Here is a 16924-nt window from a genome sequence, read left to right as displayed (position 1 = left end):
TCGTTATTCCTGATAGTTAAGGGGTAAAATAAAAGGTTCCAAGGTCCTTCCCTGCTAGAAGTTCCCTCTCCTGATTTCTGCTTTCCTCTTTTTATCCCCAACACCACGCTTTTGCAAGAGACCCATGTAATTAAGAAACAGTATCTTATATTTAAGACATAATTAATAAAATAAAAATAATTCATAAAATTAATAAAATAATTTAATAAAATTTAATAAAATAAAAAAATAAAAATCCCTTACCTCCTATCTTAGCATCCATATTTAAATGGATGCTAAGACAGAAGAGCAGTTAGGGCTAGGCAATTAGGGTTAAGTGACTTGCCTAAGGTTACACAACTAGGAAGAGTTCCTGACTCCAGGACTGTATTCAGTATTCAGACTTGTACAGGAATTCCTACCTATAGGAATAGACATAGAACTTCTCTGAAAATTAATTCCAGGTAATGATAACTGAAGTTCTGTGAATGAATCACATGACTATTTCGACTTGCCATTGCTCTTTTTGGTGCCCAGTGTAACCCCCCCCCCCAATTTAATCATTATCTAATTTAGAAACTTTCTGTAAAGCAAATGTCATAAATGAACATTTCCCTTGGGACATAGTAATATTTCTTTATTGGCTGCTAAGTGTTGGAAAGGATAGGATTTTGGAATGAGAAAGACCCGAGTTCCAATCCTGTTTTAGACACTTGCTAACTGTGTATGTGAACAAATCTGGGTAAGTCTCTTAATCTCTTTTGGCTCTAGTTTCCTCATGTGTAAAATGAAGATAGTAAGAGCACCTACCTTTCAAGGATGTGATGAGCATCAAATGGGATAACTGTAAAGCACTTTGAAAGTCCTAAAACAGACCCAAATGTTTGTTGCTGTTATATCTGATATAAACAACTACTTTGTGTGGGGCTGAGATTCTATCCTTGTCACTGGAAACTGACAGACTTGACAACATAAAATACACCTTAACCCTTTCTCTTTTCCTCTCTTATGCTCTTCCTTCCTTAAGTTTTATTGATTCCCAGCTCCACTTTTTATCAGTTATTTATCTCTTACTTTCCATATCCAAAGAGGAAGATCATATAACAAAGAATAGTTGTTATAAAGGAACCAACTGCCTAGCTGTCATGTCAGGCAGAATTTGCAAAATATGGCATCAGTAGATACAACCTTCTCTTTCCAGAGTAGGGAGGTTGTTTTATCATTTGTCTTCTCCCCTCAGTATTTTTGTATTTGTATCAATACTTTTAGTATTTAATATGAATTTGACAACTTTTAGTTTTTTATTATATTTACATTATTGTCATCATGATTTATATTGTTCTCCTAATTCCACTTTCATTCCAGTTTTCTTTTTTCCTTCCTTTGTTCCTTCTTTCCTTCCTTTGTTCCTTCTTTCTTTTCTTCCTTCCTTCCTTCCCTCCTTCCTTCCTCCTTCCTTCCCTCCTTCCCTCCTTCCTTCCTTCCTTCCTTCCTTCCTTCCTTCCCTCCTTCCTTCCTTCCTTCCTTCCTTCCTTCCTTCCTTCCTTCCTTCCTTCCTTCCTTCCTTCCTTCCTTCCTTCCTTCCTTCCTTCCTTCCTTCCTTCCTTCCTCCCTCTCTCTTTCTCTCTTTCTTTCTTTCTTTCTTTCTTTCTTTCTTTCTTTCTTTCTTTCTTTCTTTCTTTCTTTCTTTCTTTCTTTCTTTCTTTCTTTCTTTCTTTCTTTCTTTCTTTCTTTCTTTCTTTCTTTCTTTCCTTCTTTCTTTCTTTCTTTCTTTCTTTCTTTCTTTCTTTCTTTCTTTCTTTCTTTCTTTCTTTCTTTCTTTCTTTCTTTCTTTCTTTCTTTCTTTCTTTCTTTCTCTCTCTCTCTCTCTTTCTCTCTTTCTTTCTTTCTTTCTTTTTTCTTTCTTTCTTTCTTTCTTTCTTTCTTTCTTTCTTTCTTTCTTTCTTTCTTTCTTTCTTTCTTTCTTTCTTTCTTTCTTTCTTTCTTTCTTTCTTTCTTTCTTTCTTTCTTTCTTTCTCTCTCTCTCTCTCTTTCTTTCTTTCTTTCTTTCTTTCTTTTTTCTTTCTTTCTTTCTTTCTTTCTTTCTTTCTTTCTTTCTTTCTTTCTTTCTTTCTTTCTTTCTTTCTTTCTTTCTTTCTTTCTTTCTTTCTTTCTTTCTTTCTTTCTTTCTTTCTTTCTTTCTTTCTTTCTTTCTTTCTTTCTTTCTTTCTTTCTTTCTTTCTTTCTTTCTTTCTTTCTTTCTTTCTTTCTTTCTTTCTTCTCCCTTCTTTTCTCACTTTCTTCCTTTCCCTACTCATATCAGAGATGATATCACTTAACAAAAAAAAACATAAATAAAAACTGTCTTTTGTTTTTACATTTATCAATTCTTTCACTAGAGGAAAACATTGACAAGTTATTCTTTAAACTTTAGTTCTGTAACTGTTTATAATGTTCTCTTGGTTCTATTCATTTCACTTTTCTTAATTTCATGCTACATTTTTCTGAATTATTCATAATTACCTTTTATAATGTATGGTACATGAAAATTCCAATCTTAATTCATATACCACACTTTGTTCAGTCATCCCACAACTAATAGACATCCATTTGTGTCCAGTTTATTGTTATCACAGCAAGTGTTCTTATAAATATTTTGATAGCTCAATGACTTTCTGTCTTTGACATGGTCAATTCTTATTTTTTGAAAATCAGATTTGCTGAGCACAGGTACAGTTGTTAGGAAATCTACAGGACGAGTAACATAAACAATGAGAGATAAAAATAAATTTCTGTTTTCTTGTTTATCTAAAGTAGAGGTTTAATAATAACCACCAAACATTTTAAAAGTACCTACCATGTGCCAAATACTGTGCTAAACATAGGGGATACAAAAAGAAGTAAAAGATAGTCTGCTCTCATGGAGCTAACAATCTAAACTGTGAGACAACAAATCAATGTAGATATGGGAACAATAGGAAATAATTAACAGTGGGAAATCATTAGAATTATGAAGGCAGGGGGCAGCTGGGTAGCTCAGTGAATTGAGAGCTAGCCCTAGAGATGGGAGGTCCTAGGTTCAAATCTGGCCTCAGACACTTCCCAGCTGTGTGACCCTGGGCAAGTCACTTGACCCCCATTGCCTACCCTTACCACTCTTCTGCCTTGGAGCCAATACACAGTATTGACTCCAAGATGGAAGGTAAGGGTTAAAAAAAAATAAAAAAAAAAGAATTATGAAGGCATGGGGATGATTTCCAATAAATGGTGGAATTTTAGTTGGAACTTAAAGGAAGACAGAGAAGTCAGTAAGTAGTTGGAGCAGAAGAGGAAAAGTGTTCCATGAATGAAAGCCAGAGAAAATGCTGAGAACTAAGAAATGGAGTGTCTTGTTTGTGAAACAGCCAGGAGGCTAATATCATTGAATTAAAGAGTATCAGGCATGGAGTAAGGTACAAGAAGACTGGAAAGGTAGGGTGGATCTAGGTTTTGAAGGGCTTTGTATGCCAAGCAATATTTTCGATTTGTTGCTGGAGGCAATATGGGAGCCACTGGAGTTGGGGTTATGTTGTGTGATGTGATGTGATATGATTGGAAGTTAGGAAAATCACTTTAATGGGTTAATATAGGATGGATTGGAGTGGGCAAAATCTTAAAGCAGGCAGAATAGGAGTACCACTGTTGGGTTTGTACCCCAAAGAGATAATAAGGAAAAACACATGTAAAAATATTTGTAGCCATGTTCTTTGTGATGGCAAAAAATTGGAAAATGAGGGAGGTATCCATCGATTTGGAAATGGCTGAACAAATTGGGGTATCTGATGGTGATGGAGTACTAATGTGCTGAAAGGAATGATGAACTGGAGGATTTCTATGTGAACTGGAAAGACCTCCAGGAATTGATGCAGAGTGAAAGGAGCAGAACCAGCAGACGCAGAGACTGATATCTTATGACACAATTGAATGCAATAGACTTTTCTATTAGCAGCAATGAAATGACCCAGGACAATCCAGAAAAGGAATGTTATCCACATCTAGAGAAAGAACTGTGGGAACAGAAACGCAGAAGAAAACATATGATTAATCACATAGTTTGATGGGAATATGATTGAGGTTAAAAGATTACTCTATTGCAAATATTAATAATATGGAAATAGGTTTTGAACAATGATACATGTAAAGCCCAGTGGAATTGCTTGTCAGCTACAGTAAAGGGGAGAAAAAGATCATGAATCATGTAGCCATGGAAAAATATTCTATATAAATAACTTTTTCTAAAAAAGAAGAGAATGGGAGGAGAGAAAGTGGAGGTACCTATTTTAGAGAGCCTTTTCAAGGAATTTAGCTGTAAAGGGCAGAAAAGATACAGGGTGATAGTGGAAATGGAAGCATCAAGTGAGTTTTTGTTTTTTTCAGGATAGGAGAGATGGACATGTTGTAGGTAGTAAGGAATGAGGCAGTAGACAGGGAGAGATTTAAAGTGAAAGAGAAGGGATGCCAGAGGGATCAATGTTTTGGAGAAGAGCAGAAGGAATAGGATAACTGGAACAAGTTGTGGGGTTGGCCTTACTAAGGAGTAAGGCATCTTTATCATGAGATACTGAAATGAAGAAGGAGATACTAATGAAAAGCATCTGAGTGATCAGGAGATGAGGAAGATGGGAGCAAAAGAAATTAATGACAAATAGCCTCACTTTTCCCTATGAAACAGATCTCAGTTAAGAAGTAGTGGGAAGAGGAACCATGGGAAGTTGTATAAAAGATGAAAAGATTTGGAAGAATCACTGTGGACATAGTGAATTGACAGGGGAAATATAGCACAATTGCCTAGTAGCAGTGAGGACCCAGTTGAGATTGTGCAACATAAATTTGTATTCGGCCCCATGAGAACAATTGGGTAATTTTCTTTACCTTTGTTCAGCAGTATGTGTTTAGGAATAAGAATGGTGAATGATGGAAGTGATCCAAGGCTGAGGCTTAGCAGGAAAAAATGAATATTAAATATGATAAAGAGGATTCAAGAGAGGAGGACAGTGTCTAGAGTTGAATTGTTTCACCAAGGAATCAAGGTAGAGTCAAGAGGAGAGAGTTGCTAGGGAAAGGGAAATGATCTGAGAGAGAACTGAGGGGTAAAGGGATTGGAGATCATGGTGCAGAAGAGAAGTAGGGCTCTGTAAGAGAAAGAAGAGGGAGAGGTGAAAAGCTTATTCTGATGCCCAATTCATGAGTGTTTACAAAAACTCTTTTCATCAATCTAGTCCTTTATCAGAATATCTGGTGCTCTGTTATCAGCAATAATGGAGATTAATATGCACTTTGACTCCTCCCCTTTCAAACTTGTTCTCTCCAGAATCTTCTGCATTTTCTTCATAGAGTGTTGTAATAAAGAAAGCAAGAAATTCAGAAGTTCCAGAATTCAGGTCCTCAAAGATCAACTATATGATAGCTTCTGCAAAGATGCATTATACCCTTGGGAAATATTGGTGACAGAGTATGAAAAGTTATGACTTTCTTGTCAGATGCTCAGACAGGAGAGATGATGAAGACTGCTGTAGCCTCTAATACAACAGGTAGAGAAAAGTTCCCATATCACTGTTCATTATATTCTTCCCACTACTAATCAGGTCACATACATTAGGGTCCAACAGAGATTTAGCAGAATGATTGAATAAGAAATTGTGAGTAAATCCAGTTTCCCTTCATATTCTCAAGACATAAAAAATGTTTGCCAAATACAGTAACAGAATAATATCAAAAAGAAAGGAGAAAGAAAAGAAGTCTTCAGAAGGATAATTAAAAAAAATAAGAAACAAATAAGTAAAAAAGAGATCTAAATAAATCAAATGAACATTCTGAGTTATAAGAAAATGTGAAGAAATCTCCAGAAAAAGAATAATTCAACAATTACAAATGGATCCCAGTGAAGAGAAAATAGATTTATTGCAGTAACCTACATAGAAATTAAAGCACACTAATAGTTGTAGAGGAAAATATGATATCTATTAAAATGGCTCTAAGATTTTTGAAGGAAGAAAACTAGAAACAAGCACAAAACTTGATAGCTTGGAATAGTTAATGAAAAACTGAAATAAAGAAGTAATTTCTTTGAGAAACAGAATATTCCAGATGCAGAACAAAAATGCAGACATGGTACAAGAAGTAATAAAACAAATACAAAACACAAAACCATCAGAAAAATATTTTTTGATACCTATGAATCAAAGCAAAATCTAAAGCATAGAACTTGTCAAGATAATATGGAAATTATTGATCTCTGAGAAAAACTTTGGTAAAAAAAGAGTCTGAATAGTATATTCCAGTTAATCACACAAGTAAATTGAAACAGAGGACAAAATACAGCTTGTGAGAAATCATAGGCTACCATCAAATAGGATCCCTGAGTTTAACTCATCCAGAAATACAGTCATGAATTTAGAATTTCAATGTAAAGGTGTGTTACAAGTAGGCAGGAAGAAGATAATCATGTACTCAACAAAATAAAATTGAAATATGTGTACTGAAAAGCAAGAGAAAGCAGCTTTAACTCCTAAATTGTCTAGTCTGCAAAACTGAACATACTTATTCATAAAAAAGATGTTTTAAAAATAAAATCAGAGACTTTCATTTTTACCCTAAAAAAAATATACAGAGCTCATGAGGGCTTTTGATGTACAAATCCACCATGAGACAGAACCATAACAAAGTAAACAAGCCTTTACAAAATGAAATTAATAAGTGATGACTGAATAATTACATTGTCTCTTTGATACCCCAGCAATAAAAAATGTCATTGAGGGTAAAAAGCATGGGAATTGAAGAGATAATGAAAGGAGATGATTAGGAAGTAGTTAAAGCAGGAGGAGTAAATTCTTTTCTCCTTAGTTTGATCATTACATTTCAATCAAATTAATATAAAGTTTGTAGGGACAGAAATAAAAGGTGATTTGTAAACTGTATTTCTCTCCGAAATGGATAGGGAATTTAAATGTGGGTGTAGATATGTTTATGTGTGTGAAATCTACAAATTCAGAAAGAGTAGAATTCTAAAATCTGTATATTGTGTGGAACAGAGTCACCTATATTTCAGTATTTGGGTAGAATCTAGGATTGAATTAATAAAAGCAAAACATGTATTATCTATTATTGATAAAATATAACTATTAAAATATTATGCTAGTATTGATTGAAGGGGAGGAATAAAATTATAACCATGAATGTAAACTAATTAAGTTTATAAAATAGAACCGCTTTGAAGAATTGATTAGAAAACTTTAACTAATGATAAATTGTTTGTAGGAAACATACTTAAAACATAAGAACAGAAGTTGATTTAAAGTGAGGGATTTTATAACATTTTAGCTGAATTTAAAAATAGGGGTTTCAGGCATGAATTTATTATTTACTTTTTTATTAAGGTCTTTAAAACTTTTTATTTTTTTTCCCCAATTTTTTATTTGGCCAATTTCAAACATTATTCCTTGGTTACAAAAATCATATTCTATTCCTCTCTCCGCTCTCCCCGTCCTTCCCATAGCTGATGCGCAATTCCAGTGGGTATTACGTGTGTTCTTGATCAGAACCTATTTCCATGTTGTTGATGTTTGCACTGGGATGTTCATTTAGAGTCTACCTCCCCAGTCATATCCACCTCGACCCATGTATTCAAGCAGTTGTTTTTCTTCTGTGTTTCTACTCCCACAGTTTTTCCTCTGCATGTGGATAGTGTTCTTTCTCACACATCCCTCTGGGTTGTTCTGGAACACTGCATTAACACTAATGGAGAAGTCCATTACGTTCAATTCTACCACAGTGTAGCAGTTTCTGTGTACAATGTTCTCCTGGTTCTGCTCCTTTCACTCTGCATCAATTCCTGGAGGTTGTTCCAGTCTCCATGGAATTCCTCCACTTTATTATTCCTTTTAGCACAATAGTATTTCATCACCAACATATACCACAATTCGTTCAGCCATTCCCCAATTGAAGGGCATCCCCTCATTTTTCCATTTTTTGCCACCACAAAGAGCGCAGCTATGAATATTCTTGTACATGTATTTTTCATTATCTCTTTGGGGTACAAACCCAGCAATGCTATGGCTGGATCAAAGAAAGGGCAGACAGTCTTTTAGTGCCCTTTGGACATAGTTCCAATTTGTTGCAGGCATGAATTTAAATAAGGCAATAGTAAAAAAATGAATTTTGGAAAAAATGATTTGGAGTTGGAGGATGTAGATTCAAATTCTGACTCTATCACTTACTACATATGTGATTTTGCACAAATTGTTTGGACTTTCTGGGACTTTACCACATCTATAACAGGTGGTATGGAAAGAGTTAAGACTAGATAAATCCCAAGGTGTTTTCCAACATTGAGTCTATTAACCTATGCTTATATTTAAAGACACCATAGACCACCAGAAATGTCAATAAGAATAATATTCACTGAATAGAATAAAAACTAAGTGAAAGGAGCATGGGAGCATACATTCAGGACTCAAAGGAATTTTAGAAGACATTGACTCCAATCCTTGCATTTTACAGATGAATCGCCTGAGGCCAAGAGAAATTAAGTGACTTGCCTAGGATCACATTTCTAGTAAGTTTTTGAAGAATTAATTGAAATGCAAAGAAAGATCTAAGCATTAATAGTAGGAGACTTTAATATTATTATTATTTTGGAATTTGACAAGTGTAATAGAAAGATATATGAGAAGCAAATTATAGACAACAAAACAAAAAATTAAAGAGAAATTGAATTTAACTGAATCATGAGAATATTGAATAATAATCTTAGACATTGTGATAATTTTTGAGTTTCATATGCATTGTTTCAAAATAGCAAATAATACTTTAGGACATAAATAATTTATTCAGAAATGCAGAAATCATGAACACACTTTTTATAAATATAACATAATAAAATGGTAATTAATAAAGGACACGTGAACGGATACAGACCTAAATGGAAATTAAACAAAGATATTCTAATAAATGAGTCAAAGACCAAATCATAGAAGTAATAAAAATGATAATGGTACAGTAGTCACAAATTTATTACATACACTATAATCTTTAGAAGCAAATTTATGCCACTTAACATATTAACAAAAGCGGAAAACAGAAAACTAATGAGAATCCAGCAAAAAATAGTGGAAACTCAACAACTGAATTATCTCAAAATAATTTCAAAACACGTTTCTAAGAAGAATCTTAAATCTTAAAAATCTTAAATCTTAAAAATCTTAAAAACAAAAAGTGAGATTTTAAGACAATTGAAAAAAATTAAAAATTAAAATAATTGGAAATAAAATTGAACAAGATAAACTCTTTTTGAAAGACCTATGAAATGATCAAATCATTAGGTAATTTGATTTTTATAAGAAAAGAAATATGAATGATCAAAATTAAAAATTACAAGGGAATTCTCAATGAATAGACAATATAAAGCAATGTATCAGAAACTACTCAATGAAATGCCAATAAACCTGAACCCCCCCAAATATCCACAATAATCTTAATGACCTTAATTAATAGAACAGTAAATAGATAATCTAAACAAAAGAATCTCAGAAAGATAAATAGTGCTGGTCATAAATAAGCTCCCAAGGGATGAAAAATTCCAGGATCATATGGATTTACAAGACTAGAGAAGAAGAGGAGAATAAATTAAACAATGAGAAACTCAATGAACTATTTTATTATGAGCAGCAAGCTTGATTATTTAAGAGAAAGACAGTGATATAAATGGACAACTCTTAGCAATACTTTCATCATTTTCCTCCTTAGTACTCAATAACCACCCTGTGATTACCATTTTGAGTCTCTGTTTATTGGTAAAATAGGAGAAAAATCCTTATGCTAATAAGTTTGTTGTGAGAAAAAAATCTTATAGAAGTTCAACAGTATATTATTTAAATATGGATTATTATTTTTACCAGACGTGTAATTATATTGGCATAGGAAGCCCCGAATAAGTTACTTCTGTTACCAATACAGATCAACAACTTTTCCATTATTTAGGATCTTAGACTGTACTGGGACACTGAAAGTTTAAATTACTTGCCAAGGTCAATAGAACCAGTATGTGTCAGAGGCGAGACTTAAACCTCAACCTTCCCCATTGCACAGTCTGCTTTCTGACCATTATAACCCTGCTTCTGCCCAAGCTTGGGTGGTTTGGGGTAGAATTACATCAGTAAGGCATGCTGCTTCTCTGAGGCATCATTATCATCAAGATCAAGTGTTCAGAAAGCCACCTCCCTTCACTACCCCTTCTACTTCGTCCCAGGAGAACTACATTCCAAGTAAATTGCTTGAAAGGTAAAATGGAAAATGCAGTAGAACCTCATTTTATGTGACCGATATGTTCTAAGACCCTTCCTATAATTTGAAATTCTTGCAAAATAGAGAATCTCATTATTTAATATGTATTTCTTATGTGAACATATTGAGACACTTTATGACTTTTCTCAGAATTATCAGAGCTACCAGCATCACTACTTTTGTACTTTGGGGCCATTATTAATAACTAAATTGTGCTAGTGAAGCAAAGAGAAGCACAGTCCTGGAACAGACACAATTCATTACAAGTGAAAACTTTGGGAAAAGACTGATGTGGGGGCTAATTTTTGGTGCAAAACAACGTAATGAGTCACACCAACACTACTTAAGCATGATTGCACAAACTACCATGAGACTTCACTTGCTTGGGAAAATGGCCCAGATTTAAAACATAAATAAAAAAATATTTTATGTATTTTTCTGATAACCTCCTCCCCCCAACAACCTTACCAATACTAAGTATTGGTTTCAAGGTGGAAGAGCAGTTAGAGTTAGGAAATAGGGGTTAAGTGACTTGCCTAGGGTCACACAGCTAGAAGTGTCTGAGAGCAAATTTGAACTCAGGATTCTCAGTTCTTCTAAGTATGGACACTAGAAAGATGAAGTTTTAGAACACCTATCTTAGCTTAGTAGGGTTACAAGATATAGAGAGTCTTATCAAATGCCCAGATAACCACAAAATTCAGAATGTTAGGCAGAGCTTCATGGGGTTGGAAGCAGGGAGAGAATGTTAAGACTCAGCTTGGAAAACAAAAACATCTGTGGAAAGGCAATCTGGAGCACATGCTAAGAGGGCAGAAGAAACCTTGAACGCTGTCGGGAGGAGAGACAAGGGACTCATGGGCAGTGAGGCAGAGACTGAGACTGTAATAGGATCTGTGAGGGGAAAATGAAGAGGCATTTTTGGATGGTACACAAAGACTCGCTGAGTCATGAGCTAGGGAGGTGATAGTCTCTCTGTACTTGGGTGATATGGTTCTAGGGGAAATAATATTCAATTTTGTTACCTTAGCAGCAGAAAGATTTATGCTATTGGAGGAGGTTCAGAAAAGAGCCATGAAGAAGGATGATTAGTTTCTGAAAAAGATTAAAGGAGCAGAATGCCGATGCTTCTATGAAGTGACTATCATAATAGTCTACAATTACAATGCTTGGAAGGTGTAAACACTACCTAAGGGAGGGGAATTACTTAGATAGGGTGCAAAGGGATTCAATTAAGGATGATAGAATATAGTTAAGAATGCTTGTCTCCCTCCCCAGCCTATTTCCCTTTTGAAAGACTTCCTAGCAGAAAGAAACAGTCAAGAAAGCTTTATTAAGTATTTATCATCTACAAAGCATTGTATAGGAATGGGGAAATGAAGAGATTTGGAACACATCCCTGTCCTTTTAGTCTCCTTGGGCATATGGCATATCCATGGGTAAAGATGATGGAAAAAAAGGCATGGAATGGCAAATGTCAAATGAGTGGGGAGAGATAGTGATGTGGGAGTTCAAAGTAGGAAGTCAGTTTCCACTGAATTAATTAATCTCTTCCTTTTCACGAAGTCCTAGATAAAAAGAGGCACATCATTTATATTTGTTTTATACCTATTTGGGCAGCTAATTGATGCAGTGGATAGAGTGCCTGGAATCAGGAAGACTTCTCTTCCTGAGTTCCTTCAAACACTTAACTACCTGTATGAACCTGGTCAAGTCACTTAACTCTGCCTCAGTTTCCTCATCTACAAAATGAGCTGGAGAAGGAAATGGCAAACTATTCTAGTATTTTTGCCAAGGAAATCCCAAATGGATTTATGAAGAGTAGAACACACCAGAAAAATGATTGAACAACAACTATGCCTATTCACTTCTCACCACTTTGCATTTGGTCTTCTGCTTCCATCACTTGGCAGAAATTGCTCTTTCCATTGTAATCAAAATTTTCATAGTTACTAATTCTATTTCAAAGTCTTCTCAGCCCTTTTCTTACTTCTCTGCAATTTTGCCACTGTCAACCAGCCCCTCTTCTTGGGTACCTTTCCTCATATGGCTTCTATGACAGTGTTCTTTCTTTGGGTGTCCTTTCCATTTGACTGACAATTCATATTGAGGTTCACTTGGCTCATCATCTATCCAATGCTTCCTTGGAGTGGGTATTCCTGAGAAGTTTCAGAATTTTGATCCTTTCTTATAGGGTCAAGTGTCATCTCCAGGTGAAGGGACTCCAAGATATAGACAGGTCAAAGAGATAACTAGGTTGGGGAGACTGGATTTTTGCCTCATGGCATGGAAATTTAGCAGGCTCACAAAAGACTTTAAGTCTTCCCTAATGTAAAAACAACAGAATTTTAGCACATTTCCTTCCCCCTAATAGCCCCCCCCCCCAGCAAACATCTGGCTAGTTCAGTCAGTTGCCTCACTAGTGGGTACTGTGGGTACTGTCTGAGTGACTCCTCTAGAGAGAGAAGTATCAAGTAGCTGCTGCTAAGTGTCTATATGGTATCATCCAAGTATGCAGGGTCTGGTTAGAACTCAAGATCTCAGTAAAGAAATCAATACTATCAATAAGCACATAAAAATGTTCTAAATCTCTTATAATTAGAGAAATTCAGATCAAAACAACTCTGAGATACCATCTCACACCTAACAGATTGGCTAATATGACAGCAAAGTAATGAATGCTGGAGAGGATGTGGCAAAGTTGGGACATTAATCCACTGCTGGTGAAGTTGTGAATTGGTCCAACCATTCTGGATGGCAATTTGGAACTATGTCAAAAAATATTTATAGCTGGGCTCTTTATGGTGACAAAAAATTGGAAAATGAGGGCATAACTTTCCATTGGGGAATGGCTAAACAAATTGTAGTATATGATGGTGATGGAATATTATTGTGCTGAAAGGAATAATGAACTGGAGGAATTCCTGTGAACTGGGATGACCTCCAGGAATTGATGCAGATTGAAAGGAGCAGAACCAGGAAAACCTTATACACAGAGATGGATACACTGTGGCACAGTTGAATGTAGTGGACTTCTCTACTAGCAGCAAAGCAATGATCCAAGACATTTCTGAAGGACTTAGGACAAAGAATGCTATCTACATCCAGAGAAAGAACTGTGGGAGTAGAAATACAGAAGAAAAACAACTGCTTGATCACATGGGTTGATGGGGATATAATTGGGGATATAGACTCTAAATGATCACCCTAGTGCACATATTAATAATATGGAAATAGGTCTTGATCAATGACACATGTAAAACCCTGTGGAATTGTGCATTGCCTATAGGAGGGGAGTTGGAAGAGAGGAGGGAAAGAACATAAATCATGTAACCATGAAAAAAATTTTCTTAATTAATCAATTAAATAAAAAAAAAACATAAGATCTCAGGATCCAGCAACATTGCCAACCCATAGGTTGAGAAGGGGTAGTTTGACATTCCTTCCCACCTACCAATGTGCCATTTCCTATAACTTCCAAACTCATGTTCATATGTGCATGGGATCCATCAATCTTTTTTCATTAAATTGTATGCTCTTTGAAGACAACTGTCTTTTTGCTCTTTTTGTACTTGAAATGTTTAGCATAGAGTAGGTTTTTAATAAATGTTTATTGATTGATGATACTGATAGAGAGTAAAGCCTGAATGGAAGTTACTTGCTCTAGTGGTCTCTGCTACTAATTCTATTTATTGATGGGACTTCTAATGACTCTGAGGAATTTCCCAAATTCACAGGGTCACATGTTCATCCAGAGGAGTAGGATAGAGGAGGAAAGGCAATTTCTCCTTGCCCCCATCAATTTCCCTTCAATTCCCAGGTTCCCAGCTTCCCAATTCAACTCGGTTGGTAATTGGAGAACTATTGGCTATAATTCTTCCACCACTAGACTGGTCTGACTGCTGGAAATCCAGGTGCCTCCCTGGCTTGTTTTGTTATAGATAGGTCTAGGAGTGCATCTGAATCACCCAGTCAATCATAAGATATTCCTGTGTTACATAATTTTCTTTATGAAATGATCAATCCCTTTATTTCTCTCAAATTATGAAATTATCCACACCTAATTCACAGTTTTAATTAAATGGTTAAATTTAGTTCCCCAGGTCTTCTGTGGTTACCTTAATTATGGTGATGGTAGAAACCCCCACTTTTATATTTGTTTTCCACTTAACCTCTCTAAACCTCAGTTTCCCCATATATAAAATATGGAGTTTGATACTTGAAATTCTCATCCTGTAATTCTAGAAATTTTTTGAAGTGTATCTATTAAATGGTAAATTTTTATAAAAATCAAATAGTCAGGAGCTGCGAGGACCTTAAAAAAGACCATTCAGTCCACACTTCCCCAACTTCCCTTTTTCATTTCTTTTGGTCCAGAGATGATTTGATTTGGTCAGTCATACAGGGAAACAAAAACCAAAGTGCAATTGTAATTCAAATATTTTGATTTTGAATTTAGCCTCTTTCCATCTTGGAGTTCTTACTATCTGCCCTGCTCCTTAAAACCCTCTCTCCATCTGGAACAGCACCCTCTGAATGGGACATCCAGAAACCCAGCTCTATTCCCTGGGGGAATGGATCTGTTTAGCTTTGAAATTCCTACCCTAGGGCTGAACTGTTTGGCAAGGCAGTGCCAATTCACCAAATCCACTGTATTTAACTGGCCCAGACCCATAATTAGCATCTCTCCACTAGGACATCTCACTCTCTGCCCCATAGGTCTCTTTCCCTCCCTGGTGACTCCTCTAGCCAAAAGTCCTTTCCCTGGTCATTCTTCCCCTATCTGTGCTATCTTCCCTATTATAATGAATGAACGTTTTTTTGAGGGTAGAGATTCTCTCACTGTTGTATTTGTACCCTCAGCACCTAGCACAGTGCCTGGAACAAAGTGGTTGCTGAATAAACATTCATTCATTCCTTTTTGCATTTCTACCATCCATACTGCCTCTCAAAGAAGTTCCTTTATTTCCAGAGGGATTTTTGCCCTACCTATGGCAGGATCATCAGGCATTTTCAGAGTTATCAAGTCTATTTTTATTCCTACCACTTCCTCCATCTTTCTTTCAGATGAATATGTCACTTGGTCCACTTGGACACGTTTCACTCTAGATCCTTGGCACAAAAAGACCAGCGATGGAAAAGGACAGAGTATCGTCAGGCTACTTCACCAATCCCCTACTCTTCTTGGTCCTTCCCTATAAGCCACTCCGTTTTATTGTGTTTCTCTGTTTCCACCCTGCAAAATAAACAGATTGTTACTGATGTTCTACTCTTGCCAGGACATTGTCATTGTTTAAATGAGCTCCTGGCTATTAGACACAACACCCAAAACCAGATGTCATTTTGACTCGGTGTTTAATTCAATACTAAAGTACAACAAAGAGGCAGCAGGGAGCTCACAGGGAAGGCAGACTTTGTTCTTTTCAAATAAAATGAATTTCAAAAAAATCACACCATCAGTTACTCCATGAAACAGACCTGTATTTTTCCATGTGCCTTGGATTTGAAGAGCAGATGAAAAGTGCCTCCAAGATGAGGAAGATTGAATAATGTAATTTTAAACACACATCGCCAGCAACAGATTTTCTGTCACCCTGATCAATTATTGAAGATGAAATTCATATGCCAGAGAGAAATGAGTGTTGTTATTTAAAGGGAGCAGACAATACTATCTCTTGGTACAGAGTTTTATTATTTAGGGCCAGATTTTCTAATCCACTCTCTGTGATTGTCTGCCAGCTCTCCTAGCCTCATCATTCCTATGAGTCATCAATCCATTGCTATCAGAGAACTAAATTGAGATTGGGTATCTAAACTTCAAGCCCAACTTCCAAATATCTGCTCAGTTCTTCCTTGAATATGCTTTTAAAAATGACTGTGAAATAATCTATAGCATGAAGATGTCCCATTTAAAAAAAAATCAACTACAGTTTATAGCTGGTTCTTGAGAGTGACTATAATTACTTTTTCCCTAGATAGCTTCATAATCCATAGTCAATGCCACAAAACCAAATCAATTTTATAGGCTTCTACTTTGCTTTATTTAACTTTAATATCTCAGTTGTAAATTAGGTTATTCTCAAGTTTTTAACTGGTATTTTGTAGTCCCCAGCTCTGAATTTACAGTTAAAACTTCTATGGAATTCAGAATGTTTAGTGGAATTTTTCAGTTAGATTGGGTGACATAGTAGAAAAAAGAATAAGTTTTTTATCACGATATCCAGAGTTGAAATCCTGCCTCTTCAGTGCCCCTGGGAAACTGGATAAGCCTATGAATTATGATCGAGTTGTCTGTTCACTTTGGTGGAGAGTATTTCTATACTAGTTCTCCGTATGAAGAAAATAACAGGTCCAGACCAAAAAAAAAAAGGAAAAAATGTTTTTTTTCTCCTTTTTTATTAGTATGATTGTTACTTTTATATGTAAAATTGCTTCCTTCTGTTAACCAGCCTTGGGGCACCAATGCAGTAATTAAAACATTTAAAACAACCATCAGCATCATGAATAAAATATCAGATTGCTTTTATCATTATTTCATGTCTAAAACTTTAATTTAAATGAGAGTTTGCTTGCATAGGAGCTCCTGAAGAAGCAGCTGATAATAATAATATATTAATTTGTAGAATGCTTAAGATATATGAAGTGC

At 35.5% G+C, this 16924-nt stretch overlaps 1 long non-coding RNA gene across 2 annotated transcripts in view; it reads right to left on the bottom strand.

Moving 5' to 3' along the window:
- The window catches only part of LOC103105806 (uncharacterized), a 29088-nt gene extending 12683 nt beyond the window's left edge, over positions 1-16405 (bottom strand). The window contains exons 1-2 of one of the 2 annotated variants that reach the window (XR_465354.3): positions 15757-16405; positions 15268-15514 (exon numbers count right to left, since the gene is read on the bottom strand). This is a non-coding gene — a long non-coding RNA (uncharacterized LOC103105806). The remainder of the gene's footprint in view (positions 1-15267; positions 15515-15756) is intronic. The other variant, XR_465353.3, reaches the window with a different exon arrangement.
- Between the last annotated feature and the right edge of the window lie 519 nt (positions 16406-16924).

The sequence above is a fragment of the Monodelphis domestica genome, chromosome 3, assembly GCF_027887165.1.
Source record: "Monodelphis domestica isolate mMonDom1 chromosome 3, mMonDom1.pri, whole genome shotgun sequence".
NCBI classification, from domain to species: Eukaryota; Metazoa; Chordata; class Mammalia; order Didelphimorphia; family Didelphidae; genus Monodelphis; species Monodelphis domestica.
The sequence above is the reverse complement of the archived record's forward strand: the minus strand, read 5'-3'. Positions and strand labels throughout refer to the sequence as shown.